The sequence below is a fragment of the Entelurus aequoreus genome, linkage group LG18, assembly GCF_033978785.1.
Source record: "Entelurus aequoreus isolate RoL-2023_Sb linkage group LG18, RoL_Eaeq_v1.1, whole genome shotgun sequence".
In the NCBI taxonomy this organism is placed as follows: Eukaryota; Metazoa; Chordata; class Actinopteri; order Syngnathiformes; family Syngnathidae; genus Entelurus; species Entelurus aequoreus.
This window is the reverse complement of record NC_084748.1, coordinates 17,531,990-17,556,524: the sequence shown is the minus strand read 5'-3', so window position 1 is coordinate 17,556,524 and position 24,535 is coordinate 17,531,990. Positions and strand designations below refer to the sequence as shown.

The window sequence follows — 24,535 nt, the reverse complement described above, 5'->3', positions numbered from 1 at the left end:
AACAAAGGGGCAAGGAACGAGTGAAGCAAGGAAGGAAAAAAGGAAGAAAGAAAGGAAACCGGTAAGGAAGAAAGGAGGGAAGGAAGGTAAGGAGCAAGGAAGTAAAGAAGGAAGAAAGGAAAGAAGAAAGAACGAAAAAAACAAATGAGAAATGAATGAAAAGTTAGCTCGTTGTAGTGCAGGATAAAAGAGCAATAAGGTGCAGTGTTTGCATTTACAAAATAAGGTGCAGATATAAATTGATTTACCAGGTTTATGGATTTATATTATATTGTCTTTATATTCCAGCGAGTTCATCCGTATTTGGGGGGAATTGAGGGGATTATTATGATGCGTTCAAGAGTCTTATGGCCTGAGGGTAGAAGCTGTTACAGAACCTGGAGGTTCTGCTACGGAGGCTGCTGAACCTCTTTCCAGAGTCCAGCAGTGAAAACAGTTCTTGGTAGGGGTGGGATCTGCTGATTTTCTGAGCCCTGGTCAGGCAGCGGCTTTTTAAACAACCCAACATAGGCATTGTGGAGATATTACAGAACAATCTTTCCTTCCCTCCTATTTCCTCCAAACGAACAAATTTGCACAATTTATGCCATTTTTTCAAAATGGTGACATCAGTGGATTATCCATATATGGTATAAATTTACCCGAAGAGCTTTGCGCGAGTCCACAATTGTAGTCCGACGTAGTCACTAAACTCCTTCCTTTTCTCTCTCTTGTTGTGGGGCAGACTGGTTCGTACATGCACATGCATCCTCCGCTGATGCCATTGCTAATACAAAGTAGCGTATAGTTCGAACTCACATCTGTCAGTAGACACGCAGTCCCGCATTCCTTCTGCTCAGGAGGCGCGCCGGGACACGCCTCTGCTCGCTCTTCCCGCACCACGGCCACGCCCCCGCTCGGCTGCAAGCAATCTGCAATCCGTGCACCTGGGTCTTATGAGGGCAAACAGCATAACAACCGGCATACTCGAAGATCCAGTGCCGGAACGTAGTTCTCTGTACACAGTAAGCTATCGCGTCTCTGGCTCCCCTCCCGCGTGCTTGCTCTCTCTCTCTCTGTGCCTTCCCGGTCCCCGCGTCTTATGTCCTTCGTGTTTCCCGCAGTCTGTCTCCCGTGATCGAGCTGTGTGCCTGGACTCCAGAGGACTGCCTCCCTCGATCCTTGACCCCTGCTTGGACACGTACCTGTTGACGCCTCGCTATACCCCCCCCCGACAACCTGCCTGTCTCACGGACGTTCGAGCCTGCCTTTTCCCTCCAGGACTTCCGCCTCTCGCTCAACACTCACAGTAACACTCTGCAAGTAATTCCCACAGATAGTCTCACACCATACACTCTTGAATTTAGTCACACTCCATTCTTGAGTTTGTTATATTGTTGTTTAATATATATATATATATATATATATATATATATATATATATATATATATATATATATATATATATATATATTGTCATTATATATATAATAAAACATAGAGCTACTACGCCCCCTTGTGGTCTGTGCCGTCTACTCCTCCCAGTAGGTAACACTCGCTATGGAAGCTCTAAAAACTACATTGCTGACAGGGAGAAGACAGCCCACAAAACAGCACATTTGAAGAAACGGTCAGAAAGCGGCTGGAAAGCGATCTGTAAAACCTAATCTATGAAACAGTTTGACCAAAGAACCACCATTCCATGTTATGTAGACCACAAGGAAGTGTTTGAAATTAAATGACAACATGAACCATTCAAGGCGCATACAGCATCGGCAAAGCAACAGCTCTGTTCCGTTAAGGATTTATGCCAAAGCGATAGCTGACAGTGGCGTTCTGTTGTTGAAAAGACGAACAGCATCTGCATGAAGGCAGTCTTTTAAAATGCAACACAAAAGCAAAGTCAGAGCGGGATGTGAGTCACCGCTGTTAAGTACAGCGCACATTTCCTAGAAAATGACACCAGTGGGTTCAACGTGTTTGGTAGCTGGTGGCTTTGAACACATCAAATGTCAGTGCTGCATCGGTAATAAAACACGAGATTTGAAGCTGGTCTTTAGGAACCACACTTAGCCATTGACCAGCAGACCGCACAGACCTTGTGGAGGTTTAGACATGTAAGAGGTCAGAAATACACTATATTGCCAAAAGTATTTGGCCACGCATCCAAATGATGAGAATCAGGTGTCCTAATCACTTGGCCTGGTGTATAAAATCAAGCACTTAGGCATGGAGACTGTTTCTACAAACATTTGTGAAAGAATGGGCCGCTTTCAGTGATTTCCAGCGTGGAACTGTCATAGGATGCCACCTGTGCAACAAATCCAGTTGTGAAATTTCCTCGCTCCTAAATATTCCAAAGTCAACTTTATTATAAGAAAAGTGAAGAGTTTGGGAACAACAGCAAGTCAGCCACCAAGTGGTAGGCCACGTAAACTGACAGAGAGGGGTCAGCAGATGCTGAAGTGCATAGTGCAAAGACTTTCTGCACAGTCAGTTGCTACAGAGCTCCAAACTTCATGTGATCTTCCAATTAGCCCACGTACAGTACGCAGAGAGCTTCATGGAATGGGTTTCCATGGCCGAGCAGCTGCATCTAAGCCATACATCACCAAGTCCAATGCAAAGCGTCGGATGCAGTGAGGTAAAGCAAGTTGCCACTGGACTCTAGAGCAGTGGAGATGCCTTCTCTGGACTGATGAATCACACTTTTCCATCTGACAGTCGGATGGACGAGTCTGGATTTGGAGGTTGCCAGGAGAACGCTACATTTCGGACTGCATTGTGCCGAGTGTGAAATTCGGTGGAGGAGGAATTATGGTGTGGGGTTGTTTTTCAGGAGTTGGGCTGGGCCCCTTAGTTCCAGTGAAAGGAACTCTGAATGCTCCAGGATACCAAAACATTTTGGACAATTCCATGCTCCCAACCTTGTGGGAACAGTTTGGAGCGGGCCCCTTCCTCATTCCAACATGACTGTGCAGCAGTGCACAAAGCAAGGTCCATAAAGACATGGATGACAGAGTTTGGTGGGGATGAACTTGACTGGCCTGCACAGAGTCCTGACCTGAACCCGATAGAACACCTTTGAGATGAATTAGAACAAAGACTGAGAGCCAGGCCTTCTCGACCAACATCAGTGTGTGACCTCACCAATGCACTTTTGGAAGAATGGTCGAAAAATCCTATGAACACACTCCGCAACCTTGTGGACAGCCTTCCCAGAAGAGTTGAAGCTGTAATACAGGGGTCCCCAAACTACGGCCCGAGGGCCGTCCAAAATCCGGCCCGCGGGAAGTCCCAAGTTAAAAAAAAATAAAAAAATATTTTTTTATGAGATAAGCTCCAGTGCCCCCCGCGACCCCAAAGGGACTAAGCGGTAGAAAATGGATGGATGGGAATTTTTTTTATTTGACCTTACTAGTCCATTTTCTACCGTCTCCTAGCCACTCAGGCAAATCATATTGTCTAAAAATGCATTTTACTATCGATAACGTGACATGCAGCAAGTGCGCTCTTTAAGTCAATTAGTGCGCGAGGAATATATATGTTTGAATATACATATATATATATATATATATATATATATATATATATATATATATATATATATATATACACACACATATACATAGACATATATACACATTTGCATATACATATATATACACACACACATTTACATATACATACATATATATGTATATATATAAATATATATATACATATATATATATATATACATATATACATATGTATATATATACATGTATATATATGTAAATATATGTATATGTATATATATATGTATATATATATACACATATATATGTAAATGTGTGTGTATATATGTATATGCAAATGTGTATATATGTCTATGTATATATATATATGTAAATGTGTGTGTGTGTGTATATATGTATACGCAAATGTGTATATATGTCTAAGTATATGTATATCAGTGGCGTGCGGTGAGGTTAATGTCTGGTGAGGCACGACTGCATCATCACAGTCAGATTTACAAACATATGAACCTGCAGTGCAGGTGTACCTAATGTTGTGTCCCTGCGGTCGTTCGCGGCTCCTGCAGCGCGAGCATTGTTGTTTTTGCACTTTTTGGCTTCTTGTTAAGTGACTTTTTTTGGGTGGATTCGGTCTTGCACGTGGAGGGTTTGGGTGTGGGCTTTGGTTGGTGTGGCCGCGGCGCTCCCGTCGGGGGTGTATTCTGCGGCGGAGGTGCTTGGCACCAGGAGGCGGGGTTATGATGTATGTGTGTCTTCGCAGCAGAGTTTTATGAATGCTCAGCACTAAAAATATGTTACACACATACAGTTGTTGACAAAATACACTGTACATTATATACCTCAGCTAACTAAACTATGGAAATGTATAATATAATTCATATAGCAATACAGTCTCACTGCACAGCAGGTCAGCAGTTAGCCGAGTCATTGCGCACAATCCATGTTGAGGCACAAATCAGTGACGTGCCTCAACTGGCTGCTGATCACCGCAAGTCTCTTCTCAGTATTTGAACGGCAAATGTGAAAATAAAAATAAAAATAATCTAAAACTGGTGAAGTTAAATGGAAAATAACTTTAGTATAATCACTGGATACATATAACAATTTAATTATTATTTTTTGCTTTTTACTTTTTTTTTTCTTTCCATGATGGCAGGTGAGGCCGTGCCTCCCCTGCCTCTAGTTACGGCACGCCACTGATGTATATGTATATGTGTGTGTATATATATATATATATATATATATATAGCGGCCCCCTGCCAAATTTATTTACCCCAATGCGGCCCCGGAGTCAAAAAGTTTGGGGACCCCTGCTGTAATAGCTGCAAAAGGTAGACCGACATCATATTGAACCCTATGGGTTAGGAATGGGATGGCACTTCAAGTTCATATGTGAGTCAAGGCAGGTGGCCAAATACTTTTGGCAATATAGTGTATATTGAGGTGCTGATCAATTAGAAGATTTAAAAACAATCAATACAATTTTTAAATGAATTCTAAAATGAACCCGGGAGCCAGCGGAGGGAAGCCAGAATGGGGCAATGACGTGCGATAACCTTCAAGGTGAGGCAGTGATGCCTTTGGAGGTTTTTTTTTATTTTTACTTTAAATTCAGACGCTCTATCACTGTGAATACACGTTTTTTATAAAGAGGAGGACTTTTTCACAATAATGTTGTTACCAAATACTCATGGTCACATGTATTTGCTTTTATTACACTAAAAAACATGGTGCAGACCAGGCGCAGTGCACTTAAGAGGTCAGTGTGAATGTGTGTGTGAATGGGTGAATGTGGAAATACTGTCAAAGCACTTTGAGTACCTTGAAGGTAGAAAAGGGCTATACAAGTATAACCCATTTACTTTTATCACAGTATTGTTGAATATGCTCAAAAAGTACTTATAGACACACTATTTTGATTTTTTTATATAAGTAAAATAAATAGACCCACTGTTAGCCCACTATTTTGCATGTCGTGTGTTTCTTATGCTCGACTGATAAGAGTGTTCTGGTGGGCGTTGTGATGTCCTACTCTTTTCAGCTGTCCTTGAGCGCAGCGTAAAAACACCTCTGTGTCATATTCCTCCAAGAAAATATAGATCATTCTGTACACAATTGAATATCTTAGATGCTCAGACAATAATGTGTTTATATATCCATCCATTTTAAAGTTAAAGTTAAAGTTCCAATGATTGTCACACACACACTTGGTGTGGTGAGATTATCCTCTGCACCCCCTGGGAGGTGAGGGGAGCAGTGAGGAGCAGCAGTGGCCGCGCCCAGGAATCATTTTTGGTGATTTAACCCCCAATCCCAACCCTTGATGCTGAGTGCCAAGCAGGGAGGTAACGGGTCCCATTTTTAAAGTCTTTGGTATGACTCGGGGTCACGACCTACCGATCTCAAGGCGGACACTCTAACCACAAGTACCACTGATAGTCACGCACACACTAGGTGTGGTGAAATTTGTACTCTGCATTTGACGGCGTGGCGCAGTTGGGAGAGTGGCCGTGCCAGCAACCTGAGGGTTCCTGGTTCAATCCCCACCTTCTACCAACTTCGTCACGTCCGTTGTGTCCTTGAGCAAGACACTTCACCCTTGCTCCTGATGGGTCGTGGTTAGGGCCTTGCATGGCAGCTCCCGCCATCAGTGTGTGAATGTGTGCGTGAATGGGTGAATGTGGAAATACTGTCTATACTATACAAGCATAACCCATTTAGCATTTACCCATCCCCTTGTTCACCCCCTGGGAGGTGAGGGGAGCAGTGAGCAGCAGCAGTGGCCACGCTCAGGAACTCAGCATGCATCCTCTGACGGTTTCTGAATTAACTCCATCCCCCAAAATCGTCTCACATATGGAACTGCAGTGGAAAAAGACTAAACACTTGCTGTGTGCTGCAGTTTGTCATGTGCAGTGTTTCCCACACGTTAATTTATTTGTGGCGGCCCGCCACGAAAGAATTACATCCGCCACAAATAAAAATTTAAAAAATTAAAAAATATATATATATATATATTTTTTTTTTTGTCCTGTCCAGCTTCTCAGGCAAATCATATAGTTGATGTAGATGCCCATATAGGCTGTTCAGATTTAATTTACAAAAGAGAAGTGTAGGATACTTCTCTTGTTGCCTTATTTGTATTTGACCACTACCGTTTTCTGTTTATTTGTTACTGACTGTGGCAGGACACCTCTGCCTCTGTTTCACTTTATGTTGCTGGTAAATAATATGGTTGTAGTAGTAGGCTAAAGTTAAATTATTTAGTATGCACTAATTAAAGGCCTACTGAAACCCACTACTACCGACCACGCAGTCTGATAGTTTATATATCAATGATGAAATCTTAACATTATAACACATGCCAATACGGCCGGGTTAACTTATAAAGTGACATTTTAAATTTGCCGCTAAACTTCCGGTTCGAAACGCCTCTGAGGATGACGTATGCGCGTGACGTAGACCGGCGAACACGGGTATGCCTTCCACATTGAAGCCGAAAAAGCTCTGTTTTCATTTCATAATTCCACAGTATTCTGGACATCTGTGTTCGTGAATCTGTTTCAATCATGTTCATTGCATTATGGAGAAGGAAGCCGAGCAAGCAAAGAAGAAAGTTGTCGGTGCGAAATGGACGTATTTTTCGAACGTAGTCAGCCACAACAGTACACAGCCGGCGCTTCTTTGTTTACACTCCCGAAAGATGCAGTCAAGATGGAAGAACTCGGATAACAGAGACTCTAACCAGGAGGACTTTTGACTTGGATACACAGACGCCTGTAGAGAACTGGGACAACACAGACTCTTACCAGGATTACTTTGATTTGGATGACAAAGACGCAGACGTGCTACTGTGAGTATGCAGCTTTGGCTTTTTTTTGCGTATGTACGTAACTTTTTTAAAATATATAAGCTTTATGAACCTTGGGTTAGGTGAACGGTCTTTTGGGCTGAGTGATTGTGTGTGTTGATCATGTGTTTGAATTGTATTGGCGTGTTCTATGGAGCTAGGAGCTAGCAGAGGAGCTAAGAGCTAGCATAACACGTACCGTACCGTACGTGCGCGTCACGTACGTAACTTTTTAAAAATATATAAGCTTTATGAACCTTGGGTTAGGTGAACGGTCTTTTGGGCTGAGTGATTGTGTGTGTTGATCAGGTGTTTGAATTGTATTGGCGTGTTCTATGGAGCTAGGAGCTAGCAGAGGAGCTAGGAGCTGGCATAACAAACACGCAGGTGTTATTATGCAGGATTAATTTGTGGCATATTAAATATAAGCCTGGTTGTGTTGTGGCTAATAGAGTATATATATGTCTTGTGTTTATTTACTGTTGTAGTCATTCCCAGCTGAATATCAGGTACCGTGAGTATGCAGCCTTGGCTGCTAAACATTCGATAACTTGACCGTATGTGCGCGTCACGTACGTAACTTTTTAAAAATATATAAGCTTTATGAACCTTGGGTTAGGTAAACGGTCTTTTGGGCTGAGTGATTGTGTGTGTTGATCAGGTGTTTGAATTGTATTGGCGTGTTCTATGGAGCTAGGAGCTAGCAGAGGAGCTAGGAGCTAGCATAACAAACACGCAGGTGTTTTTATGCAGGATTAATTTGTGGCATATTAAATATAAGCCTGGTTGTGTTGTGGCTAATAGAGTATATATATGTCTTGTGTTTATTTACTGTTGTAGTCATTCCCAGCTGAATATCAGGTCACCCCCGGCTCTCACAGCATCTTCCCTATCTGAATAGCTTCAACTCCCCACTAGTCCTTCACTTGCACTTTACTCATCCACAAATCTTTCATCCTCGCTCAAATTAATGGGGAAATTGTCGCTTTCTCGGTCCGAATCTCTCTCACTTCATGCGGCCATCATTGTAAACAATAGGGAACTTTGCGTATATGTTCAACTGACTACGTCACGCTACTTCCGGTAGGTGCAAGCCTTTTTTTTATCAGATACCAAAAGTTGCAATCTTTATCGTCGTTGTTCTATACTAAATCCTTTCAGCAAAAATATGGCAATATCGCGAAATGATCAAGTATGACACATAGAATAGATCTGCTATCCCCGTTTAAATAAAAAAAATTCATTTCAGTAGGCCTTTAAAGGGGCAGAGCTTTAAGAGACATTTTAAATTTTATATTTTATAAGATATAATTTTTGTAAGAACCACATTTAATAAATATATTTCAGTGAATAACTTATTGTTCAAATCTGTATATAAATATGTACATAAAGTGTTGTAATTATATTGTAAAATGGATGGATGGATGGATGGATGGATGGACGTTTAAAACAAAACTGTTATTATTAATTAGTAAGTATACATTTTTTGAGCCTTTTTAGAGAAAATCATATCATTGTAGTAAATTATGCAAATTACTCGATGATGTCATGGTGACCACGCCCATAGCCACGCCCCCACCGCCACAGGTATCTTGGCAGCTTACGGGAAACACTGATGTGCATTGCTGCCAGCCACATATTCAACATGATATATTTTACCCACTGAATAAAATGAATACAGTTTGTGGTGACCTCTTCATCACACCGAGAGCCACAAAAAAAAAACTTCTCTTTGTTCTGGCACCTGCGAGTTAATTAACCCCCAGAACAGGAGCCATGTTCCACTGGCTGTGGTTGTCCTGCCGAGAGGAGTGTAGGTGGGCCAAAGTGTTGAGCGCAGACAAATCTGCTCTTTGTAGCTGCCTTTTAATTGCCTCCCTCTTCAACACAACGCACCAAGAGCAGGTGTCACAGGCAGATGGTCGCCAGAAACGCCGCACCACGGCGTCAGAAACAGAGGTAGCTTCGCCTGGTATTTATTTGTCGCTCTTTGCCGGAGGAGGTTTTGGCGGTCGCCCGATAAGCTCGATCTCTCGACGCCGAAATCTGCCGTCGTCGTCCAGCCGGGAGGAGTTGGCGTGTGGGCGAGCGGCCGTGCGAGGCCTCTATCAGCGAGCAGTCACTTCTTATCTCCTCTGGCCTTGATGAGAGGAAAGGAGACGAGAAGGAGGGGAGATCATCGCAATCTCAAGGTCAGCACTCGGCAGGAATCTGATAAGGACTGAAGATGTGTGGCGTGAAAAAGACCCTGACCCGCCAAAGACAGGGATTACTGTTCCTGTATACTGACACGTTTCTCCTCAATAAACCGCGGCTCCCTGGTGCCGGCAGCACTCGTGCAGCCACCACAATGCTAGACTGTAGGCAAGAGACAACTAAACTGCTACTCACTCATGTTAAATTGTATAATATATAATATTACATACAAACCCCATTTCCATATGAGTTGGGAAATTGTGTTAGATGTAAATATGAACGGAATACAATGATTTGCAAATCCTTTTCAACACATATTCAATTGAATGCACTACAAAGACAAGATATTTAATGTTCAAACTCATAAACTTTATTATTTTTTTGCAAATAATAATTAACTTAGAATTTCATGGCTGCAACACGTGCCAAAGTAGTTGGGAAAGGGCATGTTCACCACTGTGTTACATGGCCTTTCCTTTTAACAACACTCGGTAAACGTTTGGGAACTGAGGAGACACATTTTTTAAGCTTCTCAGGTGGAATTCTTTCCCATTCTTGCTTGATGTACAGCTTAAGTTGTTCAACAGTCCGGGGGTCTCCGTTGTGGTATTTTAGGCTTCGTAATGCGCCACACATTTTCAATGGGAGACAGGTCTGGACTACAGGCAGGCCAGTCTAGTACCCGCACTCTTTTACTATGAAGCCACGGTATTGTAACACGTGGCTTGGCATTGTCTTGCTGAAATAAGCAGGGGCGTCCATGGTAACGTTGCTTGGATGGCAACATATGTTGCTCCAAAACCTGTATGTACCTTTCAGCATTAATGGCGCCTTCACAGATGTGTAAGTTACCCATGAGATTTCTCATAGTCATTCTCATTGACATCCCACTGGGTTGTGAGTTTTTCCTTGCCCTTTTGTGGTATCTGAACCGAGGTTGTCGTTGTGGCTTGTGCAGCTCTTTGAGACACTTGTGATTTAGGGCTATATAAATAAACATTGATTGATTGATTGATTGAGAGGGGTTAGTGCATCTGCCTCACGATACGAAGGTCCTGGGTTCGATCCTGCGCTCGGGATCTTTCTGTGTGGAGTTTGCATGTTCTCCCCGTGACTGCGTGGGTTCCCTCCGGGTACTCCGGCTTCCTCCCACCTCCAAAGACATGCACCTGGGGATAGGTTGATTGGCAACACTAAAATTGGCCCTAGTGTGTGAATGTGAGTGTGAATGTTGTCTGTCTATCTGTGTTGGCCCTACGATGAGGTGGCGACTTGTCCAGGGTGAACCCCGCCTTCCTTGTCCTGGGCATGACGTTAAAGTGCTTCCGGCAGTGGAGGGTCTTGGGGCACTAGGAGGTTAACCCCTTTACTACTGTTACCCCAGGTGGCCCTTGGCAAAGGCCTAGTACCTGACTGCCCCCGAGCCAGGGATACGGTGAACACCTCAACGACGGAGCAGGCGGAAGACGGTAGATTGAAGAACTACCACAACGGCTGCGATGGCAGGAAGAAGGCTGCAGCAGAAAAGGGTCCCCAGTCGTCTTGGACTCCATGCCACTGGACCCTGTCCCGATTCTGTCAAGGACAAAGTCACGCACAGGCATCCTCCATAAAGGGATGCACCCCTACCAGGAGGATCGTTATACTCGTTCGAGTGACCGCCGATGATGATGACCCCCGCCTTCCCTCCGAATGCAGCTGAGATAGGCTCCAGCACCCCCCGCGACCCCGAACGGGACAAGCGGTAGAAAATGGATGGATAGATGGACAATATACCCGTGTTTTTCAACCTTTTTTGAGCCAAGGCAACATCTTTTTCATTGAAAAAATCCAGAGGCACACCACCAGCAGAACATGTTGAAAACAAAACTCAATAGTCTATATCAGGGGTCCCCAAACTTTTTGACTCGGGGGCTGCATTGGGTTAAAGAAATGGAGCAGAATGCGTGTCGGATTTAAGCTTGATGGTAAAAACCTGTCTTTCATTTGTTATATTAAATCAGAATAGATAATTCCCTTTATTTCCTCTTGGGAGAAGTGTTGCAGTACATGATTTCATATAAAACGAAAAACCAAAAGGTCAGACAAAAACACCTTTCTATTTGTGGTGTAATAATACGTGTATGCATGGAGTCTGATTGATTACTTGCTTGTAATTAACTCCTATGTAATGAAAATGAAAGAACATGGAAGGCAAAAAGGAGGGAGGCGTAGGAAAGGAGGAACAGCGACTTTGACATTTAACCAAAGGCAGAAACAATTAAGGACAGGAAAAAGGGTCCGGTTATCTACAGTATAGATATATGTTATTGTTTTAGGAGGTTGGTGGAAGCTAGGAGTGAAAAATGAGAAGAGGGAGGTGTAAAATACAAATAAAAAACAGTGCTGCAGGAAATAAATGATAAGGAGGAAAGCAGGGAGGTCGAGCGCGCACACAGAAAAAAGTCAGATAATTCTTATCGCTCCACGGTCAAGAGTACACTCCCTACCGAATACCACATTGCAAATGTTGAGCTGCAACTCTTGCCTATTAAAACACTTTCTGTGCAGTATATATTAAAAGTATACTTTTCTTAAAACCGACCTTGCAGTTTTCGTTGAGCACATTCAATCGGGATTGTATCGATCGCATACGGCGCTGAGAATGCGTTTTTTTTAAAGGCTGAGGGCTGATAATTTTGTTGGTATTTTAGCTGCATAAGCGCCATATTATGTTTTATGTGAAATATATATACTGTACTAGTGTTGTAATGATACCAATATTTTGGTAGCAGTACCGGTACTAAAATTATTTTGATACTTTTCTGTACTTTTCTAAATAAAGGGGACCACAAAAAAGTTGCATTATTGGCTTTATTTTAACAAAAAATCTTAGGGTACATTAAACATATGTTTGTTATAGCGGTTAAGTCCTTAAATTAAATAGTGAACATACTAGGCAACTCATCTTTTATTAGTAAGTAAACAAACAAAGGCTCTTAATTTTGTCTGCTGACATATGCAGTAACATATTGTGTCATTTATTATTCTATTATTTGGTCAACATTATTAAGGACAAGTGGTAGAAAATTAATTATTAATCTACTTGTTCATTTACTGTTAATATCGGTTTATTTTGTCTTTTAACATGTCTGTGAACACTTCTGTTAAAATGTAATAAAATCATTTATTCTTCTGTTGTTCGGATACTTTACATTAGTTTTGGATTATACCACAAATGTGGGTATCTGTCAAGACTTGGTCTTTGGCGTGGTTTACTCTCCCGTGGTGCAAACGAATTGGACCATACGTGGCGTGCAGGTGAGGACATGTTTAATCTTTTAACTCAAACAAAAGGTACAAACAAAAGGCGCTCACAGAGGAGGTAACAAACTTGGCTATGACAAAACAAAAAGCGCGCACAAAGGCGGAAGTAGAAAACTAGACTATGAAACAAAAGACATGCACGTGGGCACAAAACTATGAACAATAAACAAAACTTACTTGGCATGAGATGAAACAAGAACTAACGTGACAAGGAACTGTGGACATGGCATGAATGTGAGATGTCGCCAGGACGAACAACAGAAACAGAAAAGCCTATATAGTGACATGATAAGTGAAAACAGGTGCGTGACTAACTGTGAACAGGTGCGTGACATGACAATGTGAAAACGTGAGACAGGTGTGTGTGAGTCCAAACGTGGAACAGGTGAAACTAATGAGTAACCATGGAAACAAAACAAAACCAGGAAGTGAAACCAGGAACTAAGGAAGTGTCCAAAAAACAAAACAGCACATGGCCAAACAAAAACATGAACACAGACATGACAGAACCCCCCCCTTACGGACAGATCCCAGATGGCCAAAAACAAAAAACAGGATCAAGAGTCATGGGAGGGGGGGAGGGGGACATGGCGGTGGGTCGCCAGACCAGGTGTCCCCGAATCCACCGGGGCAGAGTCAGGTGGCGACGGCGGGTAGACCGCCGCTGAACCTGACGAGGTGGGCGACCTGGGAATGGCCACATTCGTGGCAGACGAGGAGGTCGGCGCACCTGGCGTGGCGGACGCCCATGGAATGGCCACATCCTTGGCCGACGAGGAGGTGGGCGCGTTGTCGTGGCAGGCGGCGAAGCTTGGCGTGGTGCGTCAGGCGGCGAAGCTTGGCGTGGTGCGTCAGGCGGCGAAGCTTGGCGTGGGGGGTCTTTGTCTTGGCGTGGGTGGTCTTGGCCTTGGCGGTCTTGGTCTTGGCAGCGTGGGTCATGGTCTTGGCAGCGTGGGTCTTGGTCTTGGACTTGGTGTGGTTGGTCTTGGACTTGGACTTGGCGTGGTTGGTCTTGGACTTGGACTTGGCGTGGTTGGTCTTGGTCTTGGACTTGGCGAGGGTCTGGGTCTTGGTCTTGGACTTGGTCTTGGACTTGGCGTGGTTGGTCTTGGTCTTGGACTTGGCGTGGTTGGTCTTGGTCTTGGCGTAGTTGGTCTTGGTCTTGGCGTAGTTGGTCTTGGACTTGGTCTTGGTTTGGGGGTGCTTGGTTTTGGCGTGGAGCTGCGACTGGCGGCACTTGGCGTCGTGAAGCTGCGACTGGCGGCACTGGGCGTCGTGAAGCTGCGACTGGCGGCACTTGGCGTCGTGAAGCTGCGACTGGCGGCACTTGGCGTCGTGAAGCTGCGACTGGCGGCACTTGGCGTCGTGAAGCTGCGACTGGCGGCGCTTGGCGTCGTGAAGCTGCGACTGGCGGCGCTTGGCGTCGTGAAGCTGCGACTGGCGGCGCTTGGCGTCGTGAAGCTGCGACTGGCGGCGCTTGGCGTCGTGAAGCTGCGACTGGCGGCGCTTGGCGTCGTGAAGCTGCGACTGGCGGCGCTTGGCGTGGAGCAGGTACTGGCGGCGCTTGGCGTGGAGCAGGTACTGGCGGCGCTTGGCGTGGAGCAGGTACTGGCGGCGCTTGGCGTGGAGCAGGTACTGGTGGCGCTTGGCGTGGAGCAGGTACTGGTGGCGCTTGGCGTGGAGCTGGGCGTGGAGCAGGTGGATCTTGGCATGGTCGAAAAACTGGTGGTGGCGGCCGTGCTGGTGGCTGTGGCTTGGCAGGTCGAAAGACAGGTGGTGGGGGTCGTGCTGGAGGCTGTGGCTTGGCGTGACGAAAGACTGGTGGTGGGGGTCGTGCTGGTGGCTGTGGCTTGGCAGGTCGAAAGACAGGTGGTGGTGGTCGTGCTGGAGGCTGTGGCTTGGCGTGATGATGCTGAGCCACCCCACCTGAACAATTCCCAGCCCTAGCCCCCCCCTCAAGGAGCGGATACCAGACGCGCGCCCTGCCGTCTGGAATCGTTTCTTTGGGTGGGTGGAGGGTGGTCAGGAGGGGGGCAGAATCCTCCCCTCCAAACTGTCCAAAAAGTATTTCTTTCCCCCCCACCTGGGCTTTTGTGGGTGAAAAAAAAATGTGTGACTTGGGCGTGGCATGAGTCCTGGGGGGCGGGGCATGGAATTTGGGTGGCTTGGATTGAACCGGTAAAGAATTTGGGAAAAAAATCTCCAGGTCTGTGGAGTGCTCCTTGAGCTGCCAGGCTGGCTGACTTCCATTTCCGCCCGGAGGGGGAGGAGCCTGCAGGAGCGCAGCGTGCTGTCCGCTCACCTTCCCTGACGTCCTCGGTCTGGAGCGCCGCTTCCGGGACAGGGATGACGTGCCAACGTCCCCGGGCCAAAGGGAGCTGATCGGCACCAGTTTGCCGGTCGGACCCCACATGAGATCCCTGCGCTCCATGGGGGAATGGCGGAGTGTCTCGGCTTCCATGGCGCGCAGGACCTCCCACGTTCCTTTGTCCAATCTTGCGGGAGAGCTCTTATGCTGGCGACATCTGTCAAGACTTGGTCTTTGGCGTGGTTTACTCTCCCGTGGTGCAAACGAATTGGACCATACGTGGCGTGCAGGTGAGGACATGTTTAATCTTTTAACTCAAACAAAAGGTACAAACAAAAGGCGCTCACAGAGGAGGTAACAAACTTGGCTATGACAAAACAAAAAGCGCGCACAAAGGCGGAAGTAGAAAACTAGACTATGAAACAAAAGACATGCACGTGGGCACAAAACTATGAACAATAAACAAAACTTACTTGGCATGAGATGAAACAAGAACTAACGTGACAAGGAACTGTGAACATGGCATGAATGTGATGTCGCCAGGACAAACAACAGAAACAGAAAAGCCTATATAGTGACATGATAAGTGAAAACAGGTGCGTGACTAACTGTGAACAGGTGCGTGACATGACAATGTGAAAACGTGAGACAGGTGTGTGTGAGTCCAAACGTGGAACAGGTGAAACTAATGAGTAACCATGGAAACAAAACAAAACCAGGAAGTGAAACCAGGAACTAAGGAAGTGTCCAAAAAACAAAACAGCACATGGCCAAACAAAAACATGAACACAGACATGACAGTATCAATCCGATACCAAGTAGTTACAGGATCATACCTTGGTCATATTCAAAGTCCTCATGTGTCCAGGGACATATTTAAAGTTAAAGTTAAAGTGCCAATGATTGTCACACACACACTAGGTGCGTGAAATTATCCTCTGCATTTGACCCATCCCCACAGGGGAGCAGTGAGCAGCAGCGGTGGCCACGCCCGGGAATCATTTGGTGATTTAACCCCCAATTCCAACCCTTGATGCTGAGTGCCAAGCAGGGAAGTAATAGGCCCCATTTTTATAGTCTTTGGTATGACTCGGCCAGGTTTTGAACTCATGACCTACCGATCTCAGGGCGGACACTTTATAAACATAATATACATTTTAAAAAAACGAAAGAAGATGTTGTGATGCCAAAAAATATCGACGTAATCATAGTAGTATTGACTTGATACGCGCATGTACTTGGTATCATTACAGTGGATGTTAGGTGTAGATGCACCAATGGCATTTGTTTACATTTTGATGCCGGTGAGCTACGGTGTGTAGTGAAGCATGTTTAGCTATTCCTCGTCCTGCAGGAATGATACTTGTAAGAAATGTACTTTATTTGTCGCCATGGAGACCAGGATTAGTGATTTAGAAGTAGCTAAAACACTGCCTACTGGGACTGGACTTTAGCCGCTAGCTAGCTAGCCATGTCTTAAAGCACCTCTCCCGGTGGGCGTTTCAGTGTTATAACTTCACCTTTATCGTTAGTTTTTAAGCCAAAATGCGTCCGTTCTCCCTTTTCTGTCTCCACGCTGTGTCTGCTTGTAAGTAGTCCATGATTGTGTGCCGCCGAACATGCTCGTCTGCTCGTAAACCAGCAATGACACGACGTGACGACGATTTGGGGGGGCGGAAGAGTACTTTTCAGAGGCGGTATAGAACCGAATATGATTCATTAGTATTGCGGTACTATACTAATACTGGTATACCGTACAACCCTATTACAGGGTGTGTTGTGGGTTAGCTATTAAGACTGCTTGCACAAAAAATAAATACAAAAGTGGTGCCGACTGCCATATTTAAATGAGGCTTTTGCATGTACTACCTACCAACTGTCACTGTGTACTTGCTGTATTTTATGACATACAATGCATAAAAAAAATTTAAAAAATACATATGTGTTCTTATCAGGGATGTCCGATAATATCATACTGCCGATATTATCGGCCGATATATGCTTTAAAATGTAATATCGGAAATTATTGGTTTCAGTTTCATAATTATCTGTATCGGTTTCAAAAAGTAACATTAATGACTTTTTAAAACACTGCTGTGTACACGGACGTAGGGAGAAGTACAGAGCGCCAATAAACCTTAAAGGCACTGCTTTTGCGTGCCGGCCCAATCACATAATATCTACGGCTTTTCACACACACATGTGAATACAACGCATATTTGGTCAACAGCCATACAGGTCACACTGAGGGTGGGCGTATAAACAACTTTAACACTGTTACAAATATGCGCCACATGTGAACCCACACCAAACAAGAATGACCAACACATTTCGGGAGAACTTCCACACTGTAACACAAGATAAACACAACAGAACAAATACCCAGAACCCCTTGCAGCACTTACTCTTCCGGGACGCTACAATATACACCCCCCGCTACCCCCTACCCCCACCTCAACCTCCTCATGCTCTCTCAGGGAGAGCATGTCCCAAATTCCAAGCTGCTGTTTTGAGGCATGTTAAAAAAAAAAATGCACGTCGTGACTTCAATAATAAATATGGCAGTGCCATATTGGCATTTTTTTCCATAACTTGAGTTGATTTATTTTGGAAAACCTTGTTACATTGTTTAACGCATCCAGCGGGGCATCACAACAAAATTAGGCATAATAATGTGTTAATTCCACGACTGTATATATCTGTATCGGTTGATATCGGTATCGGTAATTAAGAGTTGGACAATATCGGAATATTGGATATCGGTAAAAAAGCCATTATCTGACATCTCTAGTTCTTATCTTACATAAGGATTGTGGGTGATAAGCTAAATTCCCCACAAAAAGTGCAGTTCCCCTTTAAGAATCAAATCTGCCAATTGACTAAACTGTTGAACATCAGGTCGACAGTTACATATAAAATGTTCATTAATCAACCAATAGAAGCCAGACTGTTCATAATCCATCATGAACAAGAGGTCTTCTAAATGACGAGCGGATGGATAAAAAACCAACGTTTTCTTTGCTTATGTTACGCGGAGGTTTGCCTGAGTGACATCCTGCTGATAGCGTTGCTAAAACAACAAATTGTAGTATGTTTAAGTAGGACCGTTATTACTTTGTTTGAACGTCTGCGGGGTTAAGATAAGGGAATAAAAGGTATTACACTGTGGACTCATTTGAATTCATTGTTTGAGGAATGTGCGACTTCCTGTGCGAGGCTGATAGCGACCTCGCCGACTGCTAAAGACACCTTTCTTTGGGAGAGGTAGGACATGACTGAATGGAAACGCCTTTCAATGTTGCTGCAACGCCGCGTGACGCACGGCTGATGACACCTCATGACTACTGTAGGCTCCGTTTACATTTAGGGTGGGCACCAGCACTATCAGCAGTCTATCAAATATTATTTTTTGTGCTTCAATTAATCATTCACAAGGAAGAGGAATGGAAAAAACAAAGGCCAACTCCTCCAAAAAGTACAAATACTGGGCAACACAATAATCAATGTTTTTGTGCACAATAACAAAATTAATATATTTTCCTCAATATCCTGCTTAAAGGCCTACTGAAACCCACTACTACCGACCACGCAGTCTGATAGTTTATATATCAATGATGAAATCTTAACATTGCAACACATGCCAATACGGCCGGGTTAACTTATAAAGTGCAATTATAAATTTCCCGCTAAACTTCCGGTTGAAAATGTCTATGTATGATGACGTATGCGCGTGATGTAGCCAGTGAAACAGAAGTATGGATACCCCATTGAAGCCAATACAAACTAGCTCTGTTCTCATCTCATTATTCCACAGTATTCTGGACATCTGTGTTGGTGAATCTGTTGTAATTTGTTCATTGCATTATGGAGAAAGAAGCTGAGCAAGCAAAGAAGAAAGTTGTCGGTGCGAAGCGGAGTATTTTGCGAGGGAAGTCAGCAACACAACACAGCCGGTGTTTCATTGTTTACATTCCCGAAAGATGCAGTCAAGATCGAAGAACTCGGACAACAGAGACTCTTACCAGGAGGACTTTGACTTCGATACACAGACGCCTGTAGAGAACTGGGACAACACAGACTCTTACCAGGATTACTTTGATTTGGATACACAGACGCAGACGCGGTACCGTGAGTACGCAGCTGCGCTTCCAAACATTTGATCGCTTGCCCGTACGTGCGTGTCACGTACGTAACTTTGGGTAAATATATAAGCTTTATGAACCTTGGGTTAGGTGAACGGTCCTTTGGGCTGAGTGATTGTGTGTGTTGTGCAGGTGTTTGAATTGTATTGGCGGGTTATATGGACGGGAGCTAGGAGCTAGGAGCTAGCATAACAAACACCTAGGTGTTTGTTATGCGGGATTAATTTGTGGCATATTAAATATAAGCCTGGTTGTGTTGTGGCTAATAGAGTATATATATGTCTTGCGTTTATTTACTGTTGTAGTCATTCCCAGCTGAATATCAGGTCCCACCCGCCTCTCACAGCATCTTCCCTATCTGAATCGCTTCCACTAGTCCTTCACTGTTGTTACTATCATAAAGTGTAGTGTTACTATCACAAAGATTAGTGTCAATATAAAATAGTGTAGTCTCTATCAAAGTGTAGCGTCACTATCATTAAGTGTAGTCTCACTATCAAAGTGTGGTGTAGTGTTACTATCACAAAGTTTAGTGTCACTATCATATAGTGTAGTGTCTATCAAAGTGTAGCATCACTATCATAAAGTGTAGTGTCATTATCACAAAGTTCAGTGTCACTATCATAAAGTGTAATGTCACTATCATAAAGTGCAGCGTCGCTATCATAAAGGGTAGTGTCACTATCACAAGGTGTAATGTCCCTATCATAAAGTGTAGTGTTACTATCAAAGTTTAGTGTCACTATAAAATAGTGTAGTCTCTACCAAAGTGTAGCGTCACTATCATGAAGTGTAGTCTCATTATCATAAAGTGTAGTGTCGCTATCATAAAGTGTAGTGTTACTATCACAAATTTGAGTGTCACTATCATATAGTGTAGTGTCTATCAAAGTGTAGCGTCACTATCATAAAGTGTAGTGTCACTATCACAAAGTTTAGTGTCACTATCATAAAGTGTAGTGTTGCTATCACAAAGTGCAGTGTCGCTATCATAAAGTGTAGTGTCACTATCACAAGGTGTAATGTCACTATCATAAAGTGTAGTGTTACTATCACAAAGTTTAGTGTCACTATCATATAGTGTAGTGTCTATCAAAGTGTAGCGTCACTATCATTAAATGTAGTCTCACTATCATAAAGTGTAGTGTCGTGTTACTATCACAAAGTTGAGTGTCACTATAAAATAATGTAGTCTCTATCAAAGTGTAGTGTCACTATCATGACGTGAAGTCTCACTGTCATAAAGTGTAGTGTCGCTATCATAAAGTGTAGTGTTACTATCACAAAGTTGAGTTTCACTATCATATAGTGTAGTGTCTATCAAAGTGTAGCGTCACTATCATTAAATGTAATCTCACTATCATAAAGTGTAGAGTCGCTATCATAAAGTGCAGTGTAACCATCACAAAGTTTAGTGTCACTATAAAATAGTGTAGTCTCTATCAATGTGTAGCGTCACTATCATAAAGTGTAGCGTCACTATCATAAAGTGTAGTGTCACTATCATATAGTGCAGTGTCTATCAAAGTGTAGTGTCACTATCATGAAGTGTAGTGTCTATCAAACTGTAGCGTCACTATCATAAAGTGTAGTGTCGCTATCATAAAGTGTAGTGTCACTATCACAAAGTTTAGTGTCACTATCAAAGTGTAGTGTCACTATCATAAAGTGTAGTGTCACTATCATAAAGTGTAGTGTCACTATAATAAAGTTTGGTGTCGCTATCATAAAGTGCAGTGTCAATATCATAAAGTGTAGTCTCACTATCACAAACTATAATGTCACTATTATAAAGTTCAGTGTCACCATCATAAAATATAGTGTCACTATCACAAAGTGTAATGCCACTATCATAAAGTGTAGTCTTACTATTACAAAGTGTAGTGTCACCATTACAAAATGTTGTGTCACCATTACGAAACGTAGTGTCACTATCATAAAGTGTAGTGCACTATCAAACTGTAATGTCACTATCATAAAGTGTAGTGTCACCATCATAAATTGTAGTGTTAATATCATGAAGTGTAGTGTCGCTGTCATAAAGTGTAGTGTTGCTATCATAAAGTGTAGTGTTACTATCAATAAGTGTAGTATTACTATCATAAAGTGTAGTTTCATTGTCATAAAGTGCAGTGTTACTATCATAAAGTATAGTGTTATTATCATGAAGTGTAGTGTTACTATCATGAAGTGTAAAGTCACTATCATAAAGTGTAGTGTCACTATCATAAAGTGTAGTGTCACTATCATAAAGTGTAGTGTCGCTATCATAAAGTGTAGTGTTACTATCATGAAGTGTAGTGTCACTATCATAAGGTGTAGTGTAACTATCATAAAGTGTAGTGTTACTATCATTAAATGTAGTGTTAATATCATGAAGTGTAATGTCACTATCATAAAGTGTAGTGTCACTATCATAAAGTGTAGTGTCACTATCATTAAGTGTAGTGTTACTATCATGAAGTGTAGTGTCACTATCATGAAGTGTAGTGTCACTATCATGAAGTGTAGTGTTACTATCATGAAGTGTAGTGTCGCTGTCATAAAGTGTAGTGTTACTGTCATGAAGTGTAGTGTCACTATCATAAAGTGTAGTGTTACTATCATTAAGTGTAGTGTTACTATCATGAAGTGTAGTGTCGCTCTCATAAAGTGTAGTGTTACTATCATTAAGTGTAGTGTCACTATCATAAAGTGTAGTGTCACTATTATAAAGTGTAGTGTTACTATCATAAATTGTAGTGTTACTATCATGAAGTGCAGTGTTACTATCATAAAGTGTAGTGTTACTATCATAAAGTGTAGTGTTACTATCATGAAGTGTAGTGTTACAATCATGAAGTGTAGTGTCGCTGTCATAAAGTGTAGTGTTGCTATCATAAAGTGTAGTGTTACTATCATAAAGTGTAGTGTCACTATCATAAAGTGTTGTGTTACTATCATGAAGTGTAGTGATACTATCATAAAGTGTAGTGTTACTATCATGAAGTGTAATGTCGCTGTCATAAAGTGTAGTGTTACTATTATAAACTGTAGTGTTACTATCATGAAGTGTAGTGTCGCTGTCATAAAGCGTAGTGTTACTATCATAAAGTGTAGTGTTACTATCATGAAGTGTAGTGTCACTGTCATAAAGTGTAGTGTCACTTTTATAAAGTGTAATGTCACTATCATAAAGTGTAATGTCACTATCATAAAGTGTAGTGTCGCTGTCATAAAGTGTAGTGACTATTATCACTAAGCCAGGCACACTGTTTATGTAGAACAAATTAGCCACACAATCATTGTTTTGAGGACAAGTTATCATTATTATAACGAGCTAGCAATATAGCTAAGTTAGCACGTACCTTTTAGACATGCTAGCCACCTGTTATTAAAACAATCTCTTAATTTCCCCAATTGCTCCTTATTTGAACAGAAACATTTTGAAATGCGGTAAAAAGTCCCATTTTGAGTCTGATTGCAATAAACTGCGCAGAGACGCTATACAAACATTTTCCGTTGAAAACCGAATCGTACAAAAAGCGGAGCGTACAAAAACTGCAACATTGTCGTGAAAAGAACATAATGGTTTTTCAAATATCTTTTTCACTGCCAGTCAAGTCTTAGAAGATGCGTAGGACAGCAACAATGAGGAGCCAAAACCTCCTTTTTTTCTGAGCCGCAGATGCAAAGAGTGGCAATACAACATAGCGCATAAAGGTTTATTGTCACGGTGAATCATGCGGTGCTACTCAAGTGTGGGTCGCCCACTCTGCTCCACCCCCACTGCCATATTTCACACTTGGTCGGAGAGGACGGAAGATGACTGCTGTAACCTCACAGGTAAAAAAATAAAATGTGATATCAGTGTTATGCTTAGTTTATATGCAGAAATGACCATTTGGAATTCATTTTTCTCTCTGTCAAGCCCCGCCCACCACCTCAATGTATTTGCATTCTCTCCGCCCCCAAGCCTGGCTGACTAGATTTAAAGATGACATGGAAGAGGCTCTCCCACACCCTGGTCGCTGTTCTCCCTCTCTGCCTCCTCTCCACTCCACTCCAGTGGATGCCTGCAAGTGAGAACATTCACTGAACGCTCGGATGCTGGGCCTAGCGAGTTTTTGTAGTTTTTTTTTACGTTTTGCCGTGAACATCAGCGGAACGATAGGTCATACGTTGTATTTTACATGCTGCATTGTGTGGGTACATAAGCCTGAAGACAAGTCTGTATTTATATGTAAGTTTTTAAATTCTAAAATACGGATATGGAATATATAAAACTGTGCACATGATTGTTTAATGGCCCCTTGAAGGCCTACTGAAATGAATTTTTTTATATAAACTGGGATAGCAGATCCATTCTATGTGTCATACTTGATCATTTCGTGATATTGCCATATTTTTGCTGAAAGGATTTAGTATAGAACAACGACGATAAAGTTCGCAACTTTTGGTCTCTGATAAAAAAAAGCCTTGCCCCTACCGGAAGTAGCGTGACGACACCGGAGGAAGGACTGCTCATATTTTCCTATTGTTTACACCAGCAGCAAGAGAGATTCGGACCGAGAAAGCGACGATTACCCCATTAATTTGTGCGAGGATGAAAGATTCGTGGATGAGGAACGTTAGAGTGAAGGACTAGAATGCAGTGCAAGACATATCTTTTTTCGCTCTGACCGTAACTTAGGTACAAGCTAGCTCATTGGATTCTACACTCTCTCCTTTTTCTATTGTGGATCACGGATTTGTATTTCAAACCACCTCGGAAACTATATCCTCTTGAAAATGAGAGTCGAGAACGCGAAATGGACATTCACAGTGACTTTTATCTTCACGACAATACATCGACGAAACACTTTAGCTACGGAGCTAACGTGATAGCATCGCGCTTAACTGCATTTAGAAACAAAATAAATAAATCCCTGACTGGAAGGATAGACAGAAGATCAACAATACTATTAAACCAGGGACATGTAAATACACGGTTAATGCTTTCCAGCTTGGCGAAGCTTAAAAATGCTGTTGCTAACGACGCCATTGAAGCTAACTTAGCTACGGAGCTAACATGATAGCATCGTGCTTAACTGCATATAGAAACAAAACAAATAAATCCCTGACTGGAAGGATAGACAGAAGATCAACAATACTATTAAACCAGGGACATGTAAATACACGGTTAATGCTTTCCAGCTTGGCGAAGCTTAAAAATGCTGTTGCTAACGACGCCATTGAAGCTAACTTAGTAACG

The 24,535-nt window shown here is 42.9% G+C and overlaps 1 long non-coding RNA gene across 2 annotated transcripts in view; it reads right to left on the bottom strand.

Moving 5' to 3' along the window:
- Positions 1-8,924: 8,924 nt before the first annotated feature.
- LOC133633884 (uncharacterized) overlaps positions 8,925-24,535 on the bottom strand; it is a 104,597-nt gene continuing 88,986 nt past the window's right edge. For both annotated transcript variants that reach the window (XR_009821853.1, XR_009821852.1), the window contains one exon: positions 8,925-9,490. This is a non-coding gene — a long non-coding RNA (uncharacterized LOC133633884). The remainder of the gene's footprint in view (positions 9,491-24,535) is intronic.